Below are 20,322 nucleotides of genomic sequence, written 5' to 3'. Positions count from 1 at the left end.
ACACATTAATCACACGCAAGGCCACCCCCCGCAATATTACGTCCAACACCAAACACCTACCAATACCCAGCTCCACCACCCTCTGAATCTCTACTTTATTGGTTTTAAAGAGGATGCCTATCCCCCCATACCTCTCCCCGGCCAGACCCCAGATAGAGGGTCCCCATCTCCAGGCCCTCTTTGCCCGCCGGATGTCCTCCAGCGTCTGCAACCGGTCTCTGGAGGAGGAAACAGTCCGCCTCCACAGCAGAGAGGCCATCAAATGCCAAGCTTCTTGCCCTCTGGGAGGCGACACTAGCCACATTAAGTGTGGCGAAACACCAATAGCAGTCCCGCCATCAGTCCTCGCTACCACACCCCCCGCCTCCTGGCTGCCTTCCCTTCTCTCCACACCATCATCCATGGTCCCTTCCCCTCCACCCTCTTCTTCCTCCTCCGCCCAATCCCGGACACCCTAGCTTAAACATCCCTTCCCCACCCTTGCTTTCTTCCTCCCTATCTTCTTTTTGTCTTCACCCACCTCCCTCCCTCCCTGGGGATCATCAACCGACCTGCCCCCCTCCTCTCCTCCCTCTTCCACCCCTACTACCTCCTCTTCTTCCACCCTTCCCATCAATCCCGCCTCCGACCCTTCCTCCCTCCCCTCACGGGCCTGCATTACTACCTCCTTTCTTACCTTCCTTTCCTCTCCCGCCCTCCCTGCATCAGCTGTCACCTCCCCCGATCCACCCACCTCCCCCCCTACCCTTCCCCCCTCTTTGTCCCTCAAACCCTCCCCCCCCCGTTTCTCTTTCCTCTTACCCGCTGTTCCCCTCACTCCTTCTCCCCTACCTCCCAACCCGTCCTGCCGGCTACCCCCATCCTCTACCTCCTCACCAGCCAGTTCCTCAACCCCTCCATCCTCTTCCAAACCCCTGAATCTATTCCCTACTTCTATCCCCATTCCCACCCCCCTTCCCCCCTTTCCTCTTCGCTGTTTCTTGGACACCCGCGTCCAGCCCTCATCCTCCCCTTCCTGCCGCTTCCGACCCTCCCCCAAGCCCCCCCCCTCTACCTGTCCCTGTCCTTCCCTGGACCCTTTCCCCCCCCGCCCCGGGAACCTGATCATGGTCTGCTTCCCCTCCCCCCTCCCCTGACCTGAACCATCCCTATCTATCTCCTCCTCACCCCCATTATGGGAGGCCCAAGGGCAGGCTCGAAATGCATGCCCCAGACCCCCACACAGGTTGCACCGAATAGACATACAGGACTCCGTGGGATGCTCCTTAGACCCGCACTTTCCACACTGCACAACCGGGCATGACATACTAAAATGTCTAAACGACCCGCACTTGTGACACTGCCGTGGCTGCCCCTTATAAAAGCAGAGAATCCGATCCCTGCCGATGAACGCCGAGGAGGGAATGTGCTGGGTGACATGCCCTGCCTGCCTCAGCCTAACCTGCGCACCCCAACCTCCAGCCCACACCCTACTGGGGTCCGGGAGTTTGGACAAGGGGGTACGCAATTCTGCGTACCGTTGTAGCCAGAAGGCCAGGTCCGCCCCTGATAGAGACTCATTTCGAACCAGAAGGGTTACCTGCACCAGGTCGGGTCTGCTAATCGGTACGGCCCGGTAGTTCTTCCAGTCCCCTCTCCCCCGTACCCCTTCGTATCTCTCCCAGAAGACCTCCATGCCTCGCTGGGTTAGAAAAGCTAATATCGTATTTCTGGTATATTCACCGGATGAATACAGGCATAGAGGTCCTCTGGGAGGAATCCTAGACCAAGGACCAATCTCAGGACTGCATCCCTGCTTGGCATCCCCCCTCCCCCACCCATTTCAATTGTACCACATTCCTCCTTTTGGGAACCTGGCCTCCCCCCCACCCCCCTCCCCATCCTTCCCCGCTGCCCCCTACCCCCCTAGTTTCCCCTGCGCCCGCCTCCCTCCACCCACCACCGCCGCAAAGGACGGACCCCCCCCCCCCCCCACCGTCCCCCCCCCTTCTCCAGCGCGGGGACCCCCCCGCTCCTGATGCATCATATCCTCCTTCTCTAGCCTTCCCCGTTTCTCAGCCTCCCTCCCTATCCCTCCCCCCAACATGCCTTGTACCCCTTCAACCAGCAAACCTTGGTCCCCTGCACCCCTCACCCCCCGAGCACTCGTATCCCCTGCAGTCACAGTGTCCATCAGTTAAATGCCTCCTGCAACAGAAACCCTGCCTGTCTCCCCATCGATTTGGTCCGTATTAACTTTGAGAGCAGGTTCCCCTATATAACCGGTCCCCTCCCGGTGCCCCTGCCCCCCTCCCGTCAAATCAACCCCTCCCCCCAGAACCAACCCCCCCGCTGCCTGGCCGGAATCAGAATCCCTAGTACCACCAGTTACGTTTACTTCTGGTGCGCATGGCAAGGCAAGTACCCCTCCCTCCCGCCCAAAACCTGCTCTCTGGACCGGGTCCCTTTTTCCTCCAACGTTCTGCTCCGTCGGATCCTCCAGCCCCGCTGTTTCGCCAAGCGGATGAGGCTTCCCACACTCCAGAAGTGCCTGCCCTCTCACACATGGGGAATCTTCTGGCGCTGCAGCTATTTCACCTGCCAGCATTTGTAGCTGTTCTGCAGTCTTTCCTGCTCCCACAGACCGATTGGCTGGAGCCTCTGCTGCCAGGCCGGTTTGTTGCAAACACTCCTGATCCTCCTGTGCTTTCTTCATTGAGAACCCCTCCTTTTCACCTGCTGTTTGTCCAGCTGCAGCACTCTCTGTCACCAGGTTTTCCTCTGCTAAAACCTCACCATTCTCAGTCTTTGGCAGTGCTGCAGCCTGCCTGGCTGTGACCTCCAGCCCCTCAGTGCTGTGTGGGTGGGGCCTCCCCAGCTGCAATGGAGTCAGTGTTTGTTTGCTGCTCTCAACTCCTGCTGCAGGCAATGGGCACAAAACCTGTGGCTGCAACTGCCTCTGCTGACCTCTTGCTTCTTGCTCAAGTAAGTTTTTAATTTCTGCTTCCACCATCACTGGTGTAGAAAAGAGTCTCTCTCCTGAACTTCCAGCCCCTGTTTCTACAAGATGAAAAGTCTGGGTTTTAAAACTTTTTTCCTGTTCAGTTTTTCCAACCTCAGGTTCCCTTAACGAGGATGCCTCTCCAGCCCTGCTTGCTCCAGAAGCTGCCAGAGACTGACTAGCAAGGTACTGCATATACTGTAATGTGTTTTGGGTACTGGGCCCAGGAAGCTCCTCTGGCCCCTGGGTGTTCTGGGGTCCAAGGTCTGAGCTCCTACTCTCCTTCTCTGTTTGCTGTTGTGACTGTTTGAAGGTTGTCAGGGCTTTTCCCCCCAAGGCAATTCTTTCTCTGTTGATGTAAACTTCTTCAGAGGGTTCCCAGGGCCCCTTTTTCAATGCCCCCAGCAAATGTTCTTTCTTTTGAAGAAGCTTGAGTAAACGGGTTACCTCCTTTGTATAAGTCTTGCGGTGCTCCACTGGGGCTAGTTTGCACAGGGCTTTTTGCCATTTTAACCCGTTTCCCCAACTCTACCACCTCTTTTCTGTGCTTTTTATCTTTCTCACCATTTGAATCAGGCCACTGGTCGGGTCCTCTGGATCCTGACTATAGTCTGTGAAATCTTCCTCCTCTGAGGAGTCACTGTCCTCCTCCTCTGACACCGGTAGGGCCTCCAGCAGATCTCCATTACCTCTGCTCTCTCCTCTCTCTCCTCCGATCTGCTGTTCTCTGGGGCCCTCCCCAGCTCTCTCCCCCCCCTCACCTGCTAGATGGCGTGCCACTGTGAGGGGGGGTACCGGTCTGGGTTCCTCCCGTGGAAGCCTGCACTCTTCGATCCACAGGGCTCCTTTCCCTCCTCTCTGGAGCCCTGCCAGAGAGGGAACTACTTCTCCTGGCCTTCTGGTCCCTGGCCCCAGGAGACCCCCTGGCCTGGGGCTTTCCTGAGGACCGCTCCCCAGGGACCTTCCTCATTTCTGGGGAAGGAGCTAGGCCTCACTCCCTTCCCCCTGGAAGCCTGCAGAGCCTCTGGCAGCACTTCCTCCTCCTTCCAAGTCTCAACAGCAACTAACTTGGAATGCCCTCCCGCGGGAGGTGGTGGAAATGAAAACGGTAACAGAATTCAAACACGCATGGGATAAACATAAAGGAATCCTGTTCAGAAGGAATGGATCCTAAGGAGCTTAGCCGAGATTGGGTGGCAGAGCCGGAGGCGGGATAGTGCTGGGCAGACTTATACGGTCTGGGCCAGAGCCGGTGGTGGGAGGCGGGGCTGGTGGTTGGGAGGCAGGGATAGTGCTGGGCAGACTTACACGGTCTGTGCCCTGAAAAGGACAGGTACAAATCAAGGTAAGGTATACACAAAAAGTAGCACATATGAGTTTATCTTGTAGGGCAGACTGGATGGACCATGCAGGTCTTTTTCTGCCGTCATTTACTATGTTACTATGTATATCTACAGGAAAAACTGAACATAAAAGTAACATAAATCACATAATGAACCACTGAGGGAGGGCTCATGGATTCATCTGCTATGACTAAAGGAAAGAAAATTACTAAGGTAAGAACCTAATTTTCCCTTCCTTGTCATCAAGCAGATGAATCCATTACGAGTGGGATGTATCAAAGCAATCCCTAGATAGGGTGGGAACAAGCCACACCACGCGCCAGCATTTGTGCGCCAAAATGCGCGTCTCTCCTGGCAGCCACATCCAGCCTATAACGTCGGGCAAACGAGAGCTTAGGAGCCTAAGTAGCTGCACTACATATCTCTTGAAGAGAGAGTGCTCCAGTTTCAGCCCAAGAAGAGGAAATCGCTCTTGTGGAATGTGCCTTAAAGGCTTCAGGCGGAGGCCGGCCAGATAGCAGATATGCTGAAAAGATAGCTTCTTTGAGCCAATGGGCTATAGTGGCCTTAGACGCTGGAGACCCTCTGCGCGGACCTGACAAAAGAACAAAAAGATGGTCAGAGGTCCTGAAGGCATTTGACATGCGCAGATATTGCAACAGAGCCCTCGCACATCCAGAAGGTGCAACTGCCCATAGGCTTCTGGAAACTCCTCTTTAGAAAAGGAGGGCAGGAAAATAGGCTGGTTTAGGTGAAACGCTGAAACCACCTTAGGCATGAAGGAAGGCACCGTACGTACCATTACTCCGGACTCTGAGAATTGCAGAAATGGGTCTCGACAGGACAGCGCCTGGAGCTCAGATACCCGTCTCGCCGATGTCACGGCCACCAAAAAGACCGTCTTTAAGGTCACATCCTTCTCCGAAGCTCGCCTAAGCGGCTCGACAGGCGAACACTGAAGGGCCTTTAAAACTAACCCCAGGTTCCAGGCCGGACACGGAGCCCACACGGGAGGACGGAGCCGAAGCGCCCCTCTAAGAAACCATGTCACATCCGGGCAAGCAGCCAGAGAGAGGCCAGCGACCTTCCCTCGAAAACATGCTAAGGCTGCCACTTGAACATGCAGGGAATTATAGGCCAAGCCTTTTTGTAAACCATCCTGCAAAAAGTCAAGTATCAGCGAGACAGAAGCCTGCATGGGTGTAATCCCTTTAGAAGCACACCAAGCCTCAAATTGGCGCCAAATCCTAGCATAAACCACGGAAGTTCCTCTGCGTGCATCTGATGTCAGCACGCAGAGGAACTTTCAGAGAAGATGAGGAAGGAACGCGAAGGGCACAACAACACTTCGGCTGTCGGGGGTTTGGGTCCACCGTCAGCACAGGTAGTACACAACGGCGGCGGGGGGTGGTTTTCGGCGGTCCGGGGGGGATGAGGGGGCCGTAGCGCAGGGGGGGGGAGGAATTGCCTGCCTAGGACCCGTTTCCTTGCCTACAGAAACGGGCCTTTTTTACTAGTAATAAATAAATAACTCTTTGATGTCTGCATTCCAAATGCATGACTAAGCATTTTTTTGCACTGAATCTTAGCTGCTGAGTATTTGAACACTCCTATGGCAAAATTGTGCTGTCTCGGATTCTACAATCCACTGAATTGTAGACATAGGAGCCAAATCTGTGGATGTAGTGGGTACTAAACGCCCCCTAGATTGAGGAAGCTCCATAATTGTGTCCAGGGAGATTATCAGCAAGTCTCATTCTAGTGGAAGTCTCCTTCTTGAAATCCCAAATGTTCCATCCTTGCAATCGTAAGAAATGAATAAATGGTTCACTGTCCTTTCAAATCAAGCAAAAAGTACAGATGAACCACGGTTTCCAAACAGAAAGTGAAGAGGCACAATAAATATAGTGTCAATTAAAAAACTCTTTACTCTTCTGCAAATGAGGCAGTTAACTTTCATTGCCACATAAAGTACATCAGAGACAAGTGCAACACAACTCCAGGACTTAACACGGATCCATGTTTCAGCATGAAATGCTTGCCTCAGGGGTCATGATGTCTGGATGACAACCCCCAGAAGATCTTCAACTGGCACCCAATGTTCAATAGAGCATCTGTTGTAATGTCAATTAGGGTTGTCTGAGTGAGAGAACCTTCCCACGCCCAGCCTCACACAACAGACTCTCACCAAAATGTGATGGGAAGGGATTGAAAACTGTCCTTTCCTTCAGAAGCATCTCCATTAATTTTACTTCAGCGTGGGAAATTTAATTGGTCTGTAATTTCCAATCATCTCTCTGTTACCACGTTTAGAAAAAGGGACCATATCTGTCTTTCTTCAGTCTCATAGGACCACGCCAGTCTTCAAAGATCTATTCAACAGATCCTTCAGTGGATTTCCCAGAGCTTTTCATTATTTCTTTAAATATCTGCTAGATCAAGTTTCAATTTTCTGTGATGGTACTTTCAAGTTTTCTTTAGATATACCGCATTTATGCTTAACCCAGATGCTGTTGAAATTCTACTAGTTATTGCTAAATATATTTAATTTACTCTTCCTGCTTTATTTTTAAAATGAGTTTTTCTGTATCAATAACTGCAAAATATGGAAATAAACCCTCAATTTCTATATATGGCACCTTAAGTTGTGTGCACTAATTTGGCCGCATGGCCAATTTGCATGTACAACTTAATTGAATAACAAGCCAACCAGTGCCAATAATTGGTACTTAACCGATTAGCAGCACTAATTTGCTTTAATTAGAATTTGCACGCATAACTTTCTAGGTGTAACCTATAACACTGTGCACGTAAATTTTAAAAAACATAGTTGAAAAGGGGGCATGGCCATGAGCGTGGAATGAGCAGATTGTGGGCATTTCAAAAAACTATGCGCAGTATAGAATACACCAGATGGGCACGTAACGTGGAGGGGCATAATCGAACTGGGGCGCCCATCTATAAGGGCACCCATCTCTAATGATGGACCCGTAAAGTGGCATACACGACCGTATTATTAAAACAAGATGGGCGGCCATCTTTTGTTTCGATAATACGGTCGGGGCCGGCCAAATCTCAACATTTCGGCCGCCCTTAGAGATGGCTGACATTGGTTTTCGCCGGTCCCCCTCACATGCCAGAACACCAACCGGGCACACTAGGGGGCACTGCAGTGGACTTCAGAACTTGCTCCCAGGTGCATAGCTCCCTTACCTTGTGTGCTGGGCCCCCCAACCCCCCTCCCAAAACCCACTCCCCACAACTGTACACCATTACCATAGCCCTTAAAGGGTAACAGGGGACACCTAGATGTGGGTACAGTGGGTTTCAGGTGGGTTTTAGAGGGCTCCCATTTACCACCACAAGTGTAACAGGTGGGGGGGGGGGGGGATGGGCCTGGGACCACCTGCCTGAAGTGTACTGCAGTACCCACTAAAAACTGCTCCAGGGACCTGCATAGTGCTGTGATGGAGCTGGGTATGACATTTGAGGCTGGCATAGAGGCTGGCAAAAAAATGTTTTTTTAATTTTTTTGGGTGGGAGGGGGTTGGTGACCACTGGGGGAGTAAGGGGAGGTGATCTCCGATTCCATCCGGTGGTCATCTGGTCAGTTCGGGCACCTTTTCAAGGCTTGGTCGTGAACAAAAAGGGACCAAGTAAAGTCGGCCAAATGCTCGTCAGAGCCGGCCTTTTTTCCATTATCGGCAGAGGACGGCCATCTGTTAATCACGCCCCCGTCCCGCCTTCGGTACACTGCCGACATGCCCCCTTGAACTTTGGCAGTCTCTGTGATAGAAAGCAGTTGAAGCCAGCCAAAATCGGCTTTCGATTATACTGATCTGGCCGGCCTAGGAGAAGGCTAGCTATCTCCCGATTTGTGTCAGAAGATGGCCGCCCTTCTCCTTCGAAAATAAGCTGGTTAGGGGAGGACGTGACCTCACCGGGTGAGATGGCAGCCTAGCTCTGAAGCTCCGTCTTCCCGCTCCAGAAATCTGCTTTAAAAAGCAAAAAAAAATCAATCGCTAGCAGGAGGAAACGACAAATAAGGCTTGCTAAACTCCCCCTTCACTAGAATCAGCGATGAGCAAAACTCCTGTTGCGCGAAAGAAGGAGAATGAGCAGTCTGAGAAAGCCTTGGCGGGAAAGGGCGCCAAACGCCATGAATCTTCAGAGCGGGCCTCACCTTCCGACTCTGATTCGGCTCAGTCCCACACTGATCAGTGACACCCGCCCTCCAAAAAAAGTATACCAACTGAACTGCGGAAGTTCCTTTTGAATATACAGGCGGAGATTAAGCAGTCGAAGGATGAAATCCTAGAACGCATGGACTCCCTGAGCATCGATCTCCGTGAGTTGGGGGGGCGGGTGGAAGACGCGGAGGTAAAACTCGAGGAACAAGCTGAGACACTGATTAAACATAATGACAAGCTGCTAGACCTGGAAAAAGAACGTCTGGACTTAGAATATAAGATAGACGACTTAGAAAACAGAAGGAGGCGAAACAACCTTAGGTTTCGTGGAGTGCCGGAAGGGGGGGGGGGAACAGAGGACGTTATGCAGATTGTGCAAACCCCGTGTGCCACATTGCTTGGTCCTGATGCAGAAGGGAAGAGTGTGGAACTGGACAGAGCACACAGAGCGCTTGGTGCACGCAAAGAACAGCAACAGCGAGATATCATTGTCCGCCTCCATAAATATGAGATTAAGGAACAGATCATGGCAAAAGCACGGAAGGCGCAGATCTTGAATTTGGAGGCGTCAAGATCTTGGTGTACCAAGATTTATCACAATATACTTTGCAGCAACGTCACCAAATGAAGCCAGCTCTGGATATCTTAACAAAGAACCAGCTGCAGTATAGATGGGGCTTCCCGTTCTCCCTGAACTTCACCCTGAAGGGCAGTAAATATCATGTGCGATCTCTACAGGAAGCCTGGGAAGCGCTGCACGTGGCGGAGCTGGTGAACTCCGCTGTCCCACCGGGGGATTTGGCTTCATCTACAAAGGCCAAGTTATAGGGATGGCAGCGAGTATTGGGACCAGCAAATCTAAGAGATGACCGGATAGACTTGAGTTCGGAGAGCGACAGCTGGACTGAGTATATGGACAGAAATGTCTTTTTTTTCTCTTTCTTTCACTTTTGGTCTAGCCTGAGTTGCTAAAAGAGGGGAGAAGGGTCTGGAGACCGTTAACTAATTACTGCTGAAATGTGCAGGATGTGGGGTTATAACTTTGTATGGACTGTGTGAATGATATGCTGCGGATGGCAGGAGAAGGCTGTGTATGGGCAGGGTTTACAGAAGGATTTGATATGTTGAAGGGGGAGGGACTGGGTTGTGAAGGATGGCTATAAAACGAAGATTTGCAATTGGGCGGGGGGGGGGGGGGAACGAGTAGTTGGGGTGCCGGGGGTCTGGTGAGTAACTTCCTCATAGCCCATCTAGGGGTTATATACCCCTGGTTGGTGTAGTGGTGGGGGATGTTGGGGAGGGTTTATGGGAGTCAGAGGAGAGAGGGACATAGGAAGGGAGAGGGTAGGGGTCAAGTCTTGGTTACAATGAGGTGTGCCACTCACGATAGGGTTGTGCGATGCTTTCACCATGTGCAGATATTAGCTCTTTTTTTCAACACAAAGACATGTGCCTGGAGCTGAAGATAGTCTCATATAATGTTAAGGGACTGAATATGCCCCAAAAATGACAGAAGCTTTACTGGGAACTCCACCAGTTAAAGCCGCACATAGTTCTCTTGCAAGAAACGCACTTGCGTCGCAAACATGAAAAATGTCTCTCCTGCCCTGGCTACTCGGGGGTCTATTGCACATCCGGTGCCGACTCAAGGAGGGGGGAGTGGCGATATTGCTGCACTCCTCACTCGGGGCGCAGGTGACGCAGATTAAAAGGGATCCCGGGGGGGTGCTACATATTCTTACAACTTACGCTAGACCAGGAAGCTTTCACTGTAACATCAATATATGCCCCCAACACTGGTCAGGTAGAATTTTTTGCTAAGCTTAGAAATTCCTTAGCGACTTTTGCCACAGGTGCACTAATACTAGGGGGGGATTTTAATGAAGTTATAAATCCTGGACAAGACAGCTCGGGGGTAGCTAGAAAGGAGGGACACAAGGAGGCGCAATCATTGGCTTCTCTGGCTTACTCCCTGGGTCTCATAGACCTTTGGAGAGTGCTACACCACACAGAGATGGACTACTCTTACTACTCCCCGGTACACGAAACATACTCCCGTATTGATTATATCTTTTTAGATACTACTTTGGTAGAGCTAGGACTGGATGCTGGAATTGGTAGTATGACAATATCGGACCATGCCCCCGTGAGGGTCACTCTCCCTAATATTCACACCGAAGTAAAAGACAAACGCTGGTCATTAAATACAAGTATGTTGCAGGAGGAACAAGTGGTGGAGGGCTACAGACAGGTGCTTAAAGAATATTTGGAGCATAATCTAGACTCTGGCAGGCAGCTCCTTGTGATTCTGGGCAAGTCACTTAACCCTCCATTGCCCACCGCATAGAGCCTGCCATGAGTGGGAAAAGCGCGGGGTACAAATGAAAAAAAAAAACCTGCATGTAGTGTGGGACGCCTTGAAGGTGGTCTCCAGAGGGTATTTTCTGCAGTTGGCAAGTAAACGTGCTAGGGCCCATAGATCTCGCATAGCAGCGTGCACAGGGCGGATACATATACTAGAGCAACAGCATAAGGCAAGCCCGACGCCACAAATTTGGGATGCCCTGTGTAAGGAGAGAATAGCACTGGACTCGGTGTATTCGGAACAACTTGACCTAATTAGGGCGAGACAGGGAGTGCGAGCATACGAGTTAACTAACAAGGCCAGTCGTCTCCTGGCAATGCGGCTGCGAAGACAGAAAGTAGATAGAATGATTAAGCAGGTGAAAGATGCCGGGGGAGGTATTTTGCGTCATCGACACTTATTCGCCAGCGTTTTAGAGAATACTACCAGATGCTCTATGAGCAGGAGATTGATCCTCCCCGTGAAAATGTAGACCAGTACTTGCAAGACAGTGATCTTACCCCGCTGGCTAGGCAACATCAGGAGCTGTTAGAGAAACCTGTTACCCCTAAGGAGATTCAAGACACAATTGGTGGCATGCCATCCTGTAAGTCCCCGGGACTCGATGGCTTTCCCAATGAGTTTTATAGGACCTTTGCTCCTGAACTGGCTCCGTTGCTCGCAGACATGTTTAATCAAGTGGGGGTGGGGGGAATTCTGCCACCAACAATGTTAGAGGCCTGGATAGCGGTGATCCCCAAGCCTGGTAAAGATCCCAGCGAGTGCGGCTCCTATAGGCCTATATCTGTATTAAACGCAGATGTTAAAATATTGGCGAAGGCCCTCGCTAACAGGCTGGCGCCGTTACTTTCGACCCTTGTGCATCCTGACCAGGTGGGCTTTGTCTCTCACAGAAAGGCGATGGACAATGTCCAACGCACTTTAGATCTCATGTATTTGGCTAAGCGAAACCAGAGGCCTTTGTGCCTCTTAAGCTTAGATGCAGAAAAAGCCTTTGACAGGGTCCACTGGTCCTTCATGTACAGGGTCTTGGAGACTTTGGGTTTTGGAACACGGTTTAGGGGCTGGATACAAGCATTTTACTCCTCCCCCAGAGCATGCGTTAAAATTAATGGAAGCCATTCAGGATTATTTTCCTTACATAGGGGCACGTGACAGGGATGTCCTCTATCCCCACTTTTGTTTGCCGTTGTCATGGAACCGTTCGCCTCAAAGATTCGGCAAGATCCGCTGATGGTGGGACCCACTGTAGGAGGGAGAATGCATAAAATGGCACTTTTTGCGGACGATGTTTTGCTGTACGTGACTCGCCCCCGGGTTGCGTTCCCTAGGCTCACTCAGCTTATCGAGGAATACTCTGCAGTGTCCAGCTTTAAAGTTAACATGACAAAATCTGAGGCCTTGAATGTTACCCTACCAGAAGATACAGTTGCAGAACTCAAATCTACCTATGCTTTTAGATGGGCTGGTAGTCATATTAGATATCTGGGGGTGAATCTCACCTCCAACTTATCAGAACTATTTTCAGCCAACTACAGAGGTCTGACACAAGCCATTGTGACAGACATGGAGTGTTGGGGTGAGCTAGAGGCTTCATGGGTTGGTCGCATAGCCATTATCAAGATGAATATAATATCACGACTCCTATATTTATTCCAGGTGCTGCCTGTAATGATGCCCAGGCGATTTCTTGCATCTTTGCAGGATCGAATAGTGCGCTTCGTCTGGGCTGGAAAGCATCCTAGGTTGTCTCATAATCTACTATATCAAGAGAAACGACGAGGAGGCCTGGCGGTCCCCAATATTTTTTGGTACTATCGGGCGGCCCAAGAGAAGGTAGCCTTAGAGTGGTACTAAGGATATCCAGATAGACAGTGGGTGCATTTGGAGCAACACTCGTTGGGACTGACACCGCTGGGGGCACTTATGTGGTTACCGAAGGCATTTCGCAAGCTAGGGGAGAGTGTGTGTCCCTTGGTGGAAGTTACTCTTCACTATTGGGATAAGCTGTTCCCAGGGGGTCGGTGCATTCTATCATGTATGGCTCCCATAGCCTACAATCCTTTATTCTTGCCAGGGACGACGGAGGGGGTTTTCACAAGGTGGTATGGGGAAGGATTGCGAATATGGGACCAGTTATTTGATGGAGATACGTTGCTTGAACTTAGAGCATTGCAGTCACGATTCCCCGGGCTGGTGAGAGACGATTTTGCATACTACCAATTAGCACACTTCCTCTGTACTGAGGCAGTTAGTTTGGTAATTAAAAGGACCAAAGGCTCCTTGGAGGAGATATGGTAAAATTATGTATAATCATACCTGATAATTTTCTTTCCATTAATCATAGCTGATCAATCCATAGACTGGTGGGTTGTGTCCATCTACCAGCAGGTGGAGATAGAGAGCAAACTTTTGCCTCCCTATATGTGGTCATGTGCTGCCGGAAACTCCTCAGTATGTCGATATCAAAGCTCCATCCGCAGGACTCAGCACTTAGAGAATTACACCCACGAAGGGACACTCTGCCCAGCTCACCACCGCCGAAACGGGGGAGGGGAATTAACCCAGCTCATCCCCACACAAGTGGGGGAGGGGAATCCGTTCAGCTCATCCCCGCGGAGCGGGGGAGGGACACCACACCCGCCGATGCGGGGGGATCTGGCTTATCCTGCAACCGCAACCGCGGGAGGAGCTGACTGACCCTAACACCGCCGAAGCGGGAGGGGTACAAAGCTGCCCTACAGCCGCACGAAGCGGGAGGGAGTGCCGGCAGAATTTTAAGTCTCAATCCAGCCCCGTAAAACGGAGGGGAGAGGAATGCAGCAGCTCACTGTAACACAAACTTGTCTTAACTCTTGAAGAATCCAAGTGAAAAAACTTGAACACGAAGTCTTTCTGAAGTAACTGAAGACTAAACTTGAACCTGAAATGCAACCAGAATAAAAACAGTACAGATATCTGGGAGGGGCTATGGATTGATCAGCTATGATTAATGGAAAGAAAATTATCAGGTATGATTATACATAATTTTACCTTCCATATCATCAAGCTGATCAATCCATAGACTGGTGGGATGTACCGAAGCAGTACTCACCCAGGGCGGGACATTGAAATCCCTGACCTCAACACTGAAGCTCCAAACCGGGCCTCCGCCCGTGCAGCCACAGTCAAACGGTAATGCTTGGAGAATGTATGAGCCGAAGCCCAAGTTGCCGCCTTGCAGATCTCTTCCAAGGAGACGGATCCGGCCTCTGCCATCGAGGCCGCCTGAGCTCTCGTGGAGTGAGCCTTCAGCTGGATAGGCGGCACCTTCCCCGCGGCCACATAAGCCGCTGCAATGGCTTCCTTGACCCATCTTGCCACTGTAGGCTTAGCAGCCTGCAGACCCTTACGAGGACCTGCAAACAGGACAAACAGATGATCCGATTTCCGGAAATCATTGGTCACTTCCAAGTATCTGATGATGACTCGTCTCACATCCAGATATTTAAGAGCAGAGTACTCCTCTGGGTAGACCTCCCTACGAAAGGAAGGGAGACAGAGCTGCTGATTCACATGGAAGCGAGAAACAATCTTGGGCAGGAAGGAAGGCACTGTGCGAATAGTCACTCCTGCCTCAGTGAACTGCAGAAAAGGCTCTCGACATGAGAGCGCCTGGAGCTCGGAAACTCTTCTGGCTGAAGTGATAGCCCCCGAAAAGACTGCTTTCAACGTCAGGTCTTTCAGAGATGCCCTCGACAAGGGTTCAAAAGGCGGCTTTTGCAATGCTCTTAGTACCAGGTTGAGATTCCACGCAGGCACCACTGAGTGCAGAGGAGGGCGCAGGTGATTAACTCCCTTGAGAAAGCGCACCACATCTGGCTGCGAAGCCAGGGAAGCACCCTTCAGGCGGCCCCTGAAGCAAGCCAGAGTCGCTACCTGGACTTTAAGGGAACTGAGCGACAGGCCTTTCTCCAGACCTTCTTGCAGGAACGCCAACACTGAAGAAATTGGAGCAGTGAAGGGAGAAAGTGAGCCTGCTTCACACCACGCTGCAAAGATACGCCAAACCCTGGCGTAAGCAGTAGAAGTAGAGCACTTCCTCGCTCTCAGCATAGTGGCGATGACCTTGTCTGAGAAGCCCTTCTTCCTCAGACGCTGCCGCTCAATAGCCAGGCCGTAAGACCAAAGGGGGAGGGATCCTCCATCACCACGGGACCCTGATGTAACAGGCCCTGCTCCACTGGCAGCCGCAGAGGATCGTCGACTGAGAGCCTGATCAAGTCCGCATACCAGGGACGCCTGGGCCAATCCGGACCCACCAGGATTAACCTGCCGGGATGCTTTGCCACCCGGTCTAGCACCCTGTCCAACATGGGCCAGGGCGGGAACACATAGAGAAGCTCTTGTGTCGGCCACTGTTGGAGAAGAGCATCTACTCCCAGGGATCGAGGGTCCCGTCCTCTGCTGAAAAAGCGCGGCACTTGGCAATTGGCCGATGACGCCATCAGATCTAGGCTCGGCTGGCCCCAGCGCTTCGTGATGTCCAAGAACGCCTGAGCAGATAGCTGCCACTCTCCGGGCTCCAAGGTATGGCGACTGAGAAAGTCCGCCTTGACATTCATGACTCCGGCAATGTGGGCCGCTGAAAGCTGCTCCAGGTTCGCTTCCGCCCACTGGCAAAGATTCATAGCCTCCTTGGCTAGAGGGGCGCTCTTGGTACCTCCCTGGCGGTTGACATAGGCCACAGCCGTGGCATTGTCCGACAGGACCCGTACAGGCTTCAACACCAGTACCGGGATGAACTCCAAAAGCGCCAACCGAATGGCTCTGAGTTCCAGGAGGTTGATAGACCACTTTGCCTCTGCAGGAGACCAGAGCCCCTGCGCTGTCCTTCCCAAGCAGTGGGCTCCCCAGCCCGACAACGAGGCGTCCGTCGTGACGACAATCCACTCTGGGGTCACCAGAGGCATTCCCGCAGACAACTTGTCTGTCTGCATCCACCAGCTCAGCGCCTTGCGCACTGCTGGGTCCAAGAGAAGGCGCACAGCATAATCCTCCGACATCGGAGTCCAGCGCTGCAGCAAAGAGTGTTGAAGTGGTCTCATATGAGCCCTGGCCCAGGGCACAACTTCCATCGTGGCCGTCATAGAGCCCAACAGCTGCACATAGTCCCAAGCCCGAAGGGGAGAGGCTACTAGGAACTGGTCCACCTGAGCCTGAAGTTTGACAATCCGATTGTCTGGCAGGAACACTCTGCCCACTTGGGTGTCGAATCGAACTCCCAGGTACTCCAGGGACTGAGTCGGGCGCAGCTGGCTCTTCTCCCAGTTGATGATCCATCCCAGGGAGCTCAAAAGAGCAACTACCCGGTCCACAGCTTTGCCGCACTCTGCATAAGAGGGGGCTCGGATCAACCAGTCGTCCAGATAAGGATGGACTTGTACCCCTTCCTTTCGTAGGAAGGCCGCGATGACCACCATTACTTTGGAAAAGGTCCGCGGAGCAGTAGCCAACCCGAAAGGGAGGGCTCTGAACTGGAAGTGTCGTCCCAGGACTGCAAAACGCAGAAAGCGTTGATGAGGAGGCCAGATGGGAATATGCAGGTACGCTTCCTTGATGACCAAGGATGCCAGGAACTCTCCTGCCTTCACTGCCGCTATAACAGAGCGGCGAGTCTCCATGCGAAAGTGCCGCACTTTCAAGGCCCGATTGACCCCTTTGAGGTCGAGGATAGGCCGGACAGAACCTCCTTTCTTTGGTACCACAAAGTAAATGGAGTAACGTCCCTTGCCAAGCTGACTTTCTGGCACCGGAACGACCGCGCCCAGGCGGATCAGATTGTCCAAGGTCTGCTGCACTGCCACAGCTTTGACCGGAGACTTGCAGGGAGAGAGTACAAACCCGTCTTTTAAGGGTCGGCAGAACTCTAGTTTGTAGCCGTCTCTGATGACTTCCAGCACCCACGCGTCTGAAGTTATTGTGGTCCACTCGCCCAGAAACGAGGACAGCCGTCCTCCAATCTGCACTGGGGCATGGACCAAGACCCCGTCATTGGGTACGAGACCCTGGGGGAGGACCGGAGTGAGCACCTCCGGGACGGCGGTCTCTGCGAAAGGAATGCTGCTTGGGGGAGAAATTCCTCTTGAAGGAAGTGGGGGCAGAGGAACCCGACTTGCCCGGGCGGTACCGACGGGCTTCCTGCAACCGTCCTCTGGAGGTACCGGGACGAGTACTAGCCCGAGCCCTGACCTCTGGTAATTTCTTGCCCTTAGACGTGCCGAGATCGGTCACGATTTTGTCCAGCTCGACCCCAAAGAGCAGCTTGCCTTTAAAAGGCAACCTAGCCAGGCGGGATTTAGAGGCATGGTCAGCAGACCAATGTTTCAGCCAAAGCCACCGCCGCGCAGAGATTGTCTGAGCCATGCCTTTCGCTGAGGCCCTCAAGACATCATACAGCAAGTCTGCCAAATAGGCTAAGCCCGATTCCAGGGCCGGCCAATCAGCCCTCAAGGAAAGATCCGAGGGGGAAGCCCGCTGCACCATAGTCAGGCACGCCCTGGCCACATAGGAGCCGCAAACTGAGGCCTGCAAACTTAAAGCAGTCGCCTCAAAGGACGACCTTAAGGCCGCCTCCAATCTTCTGTCTTGGGCGTCCTTTAGGGCCGTGCCACCTTCCACCGGCAGCGCCGTTTTCTTAGTCACCGCAGTGATTAAAGAATCCACGGTAGGCCACAGATAGGCCTCACGTTCACTCACAGCCAAAGGATAGAGGCGGGACATAGCCCTAGCCACTTTAAGTCTCGCTTCTGGGACATCCCATTGAGCCGAAATTAAGGTGTGCATGGCATCATGCACGTGGAAGGTTCTAGGCGGGCGCTTCGTCCCCAGCATAATGGCAGAGCCAACAGGGGCTGAGGGAGAGACGTCCTCCGGAGAGGAAATCTTCAAAGTGTCCATGGCCTGTAACAACAGGTTGGGCAAATCCTCTGGGCTAAAAAGCCGCGCTGCAGAGGGGTCATCCGCTCCATCCGAGCGGGGATCCGTCTCCTCCAAGGAATCCGCAAAGGACCGTTGGCAGACCTCAGACACGCTGCCCTCATCTACATCGGAGGAGACAAATTCCTCCAAGGCCTGGGAATCAACCCGAGGGCGTTTACCTCTGGGAACCTCAACCTCTTTACCAGACGAGGGAGCAGGGGCAGCGTTGTGCATGAGGAAGGCCTGATGCAGCAGCAAAACAAACTCGGGGGAGAAACCCCCCAGACTGTACACTTCCGCAGACTGGGCAACAGCCCTAGACGCACCCTCAACCGGCGCTCGCAATAGCGGGGGAGAGACATGCTGCGCATCCAAAATGGCGTCCGGCGCGAAACTCCGCGAAGGAGCCGCGCGGGAAGAACGGCTCTTAACTTTAGCCGCTTCTGTGCCGTCGCCCAAATTAAGGGCGTTCATGGCATTAATGTCTCCAACCTCAAGGGCGGCCCAAGAAGAAGCCGTCCGAGCCGCGTGGCCGGCCAAGATGGCGGAGGCGAGGAGCGGGGGATGGGCGTTTATGGCGGGAAAAACCGCCACGCCGGAGGAAGGACCGGGACATTCATCGGTCACGAAACTGTCACCCAACAAGGGCGAATCAGGCTTTAAGACCCCCGCATCCCCTCTAGAAGCGCTCAAGCGACCCGGGGAGCGACCCTTTGCGCCCTCGCCCTCCGACGCCATATGCCACGAGGAGAAGAATCGGGGAACCCCCTGCCCGCTATAAAAAGGTAAAAATTACCTGCTGTCCGCTCCGAGTTGTAACGACCTGGTGTCCCAGTGAGTAGCTGCAATAGACGCTTAAATAAACGTCGAAATAAACGCCTTTAAGGACGTTCAAAATTTTTTTTTTTTTTTTTTAACGGAGCCAGCGGGAGGGGGGAGAAAAGGAGGGACCTGGCACCACCAGGTTTGCACTTGCTCAAAAGAGCCCTCAACCCCAGGCACTCAACAAAACCTAAAAATTAGGCTTGGAGGCCTAGCCAGAGCTGCTGCTGTGTGTGACCACCACCTGCTGAGATAGAGAACATACTGAGGAGTTTCCGGCAGCACATGACCACATATAGGGAGGCAAAAGTTTGCTCTCTATCTCCACCTGCTGGTAGATGGACACAACCCACCAGTCTATGGATTGATCAGCTTGATGATATGGAAGTGAAAAATTAACCACTTCCCGGAGCCTGATTGGCATATTATACAGACACATTGCTGCACAGAACCCTGGTTATGATTCCCACAGGAGGGGATGGGAGAGGGAGCTGGGGGTGTCCCTGGGTGTGCAGGGGTGGAAGAGAATAGAACGGGCAGCGACAAGAGTGTCCACACATGTTCCGCTTAAGGAAAACGCCATGAAGGTGCTGTATAGGTGGTACCTCACCCCTGATCGTTTCCAGCGCATTTACCCAACTATGTCCGGTCTATGCTCGAGGGGTTGTGGTATGAGGGGGACCATGGGGCACCTCTGGTGGAGTTGTCTCAAAATACGAGCTTTTTGGAAGGCGGTTCAGAGCAGGGTGCAGAGCTGGTTACAAGTTCCTATTCCATGGGCTCCGGAGGTGTTTCTTTTTGCTGCAAAAGTAAAGGGCATGACCTCCACACAGCACAAGTTGTTGAGGCAGGTGGTATGTGTTGCCCGAGTGACAATCGCACAGCACTGGAAACAAGAGGGAGTCCCTTCAGTTAAGAGATGGCATAATAAACTGAAGTACGTATGTGAGATGGAAAGGCTCTTGGCAGCCAGAAAACATCAAACGAATAAATGACATGGTATCTGGCACTTTTTTGTTAATGCTGCAAGTATTGCTTAGAGAAAGAGCATTGTAGATGTGTGAGTGGTATGTACTAAGACAGTTACATGTGATGGGGAGACAGGGAGGGAGGGAGGGGATGGACGGGGTTTCATAGAAGAGGAGGGGATTTTTAAAGAGGGGGGTGGTAAGGGGAAAACTTTACATAAAGTGTTGAAGTTTATACAGTTTACTTTTGATTGCAGTATCGTGGTAGTAAGTTGCATTGCCTGGTTTTAATTTTGTTTAGATTTTACTGTTAGTGTGCAAGTGTGACAAATATTGTATGCTGTTTTACGAGATTACTGATTAAAGACTTCTTACAAATAAATAAAAAAAAGAAAATAAGCTGGTTAGGCGCAGGTAGTTAGGCCTGGTTTTAGGTGGCCTAAATGGGTGCACCTAAATTTTAGTCCCAAGAATGGCACATGAGCATATTCTATAAATTATGCATAACTTTAGGTGTAGTTTATAGAATCACGCTAACCGTGTAGTTTTATGGCACCAATTTTTAAGGTGCCATATATAGAATTTCCCCCCAAATGTATTTCTTTCCTCATTTCATGTTTATTTGATATACCACCTATTGGTAAGTCATCTGGGCAGTTTACAATAACATCAAATCACAGGTATACAACAAACA

The 20,322-nt window shown here is 52.0% G+C and overlaps 1 protein-coding gene across 1 annotated transcript in view; it reads right to left on the bottom strand.

Annotated features, from left to right (window-relative positions):
- OTOG (otogelin) overlaps positions 1–20,322 on the bottom strand; it is a 706,015-nt gene that overhangs the window by 176,075 nt on the left and 509,618 nt on the right.

The sequence above is a fragment of the Microcaecilia unicolor genome, chromosome 4, assembly GCF_901765095.1.
Source record: "Microcaecilia unicolor chromosome 4, aMicUni1.1, whole genome shotgun sequence".
Classification (NCBI taxonomy): domain Eukaryota; kingdom Metazoa; phylum Chordata; class Amphibia; order Gymnophiona; family Siphonopidae; genus Microcaecilia; species Microcaecilia unicolor.
The sequence above is the reverse complement of the archived record's forward strand: the minus strand, read 5'-3'. Positions and strand labels throughout refer to the sequence as shown.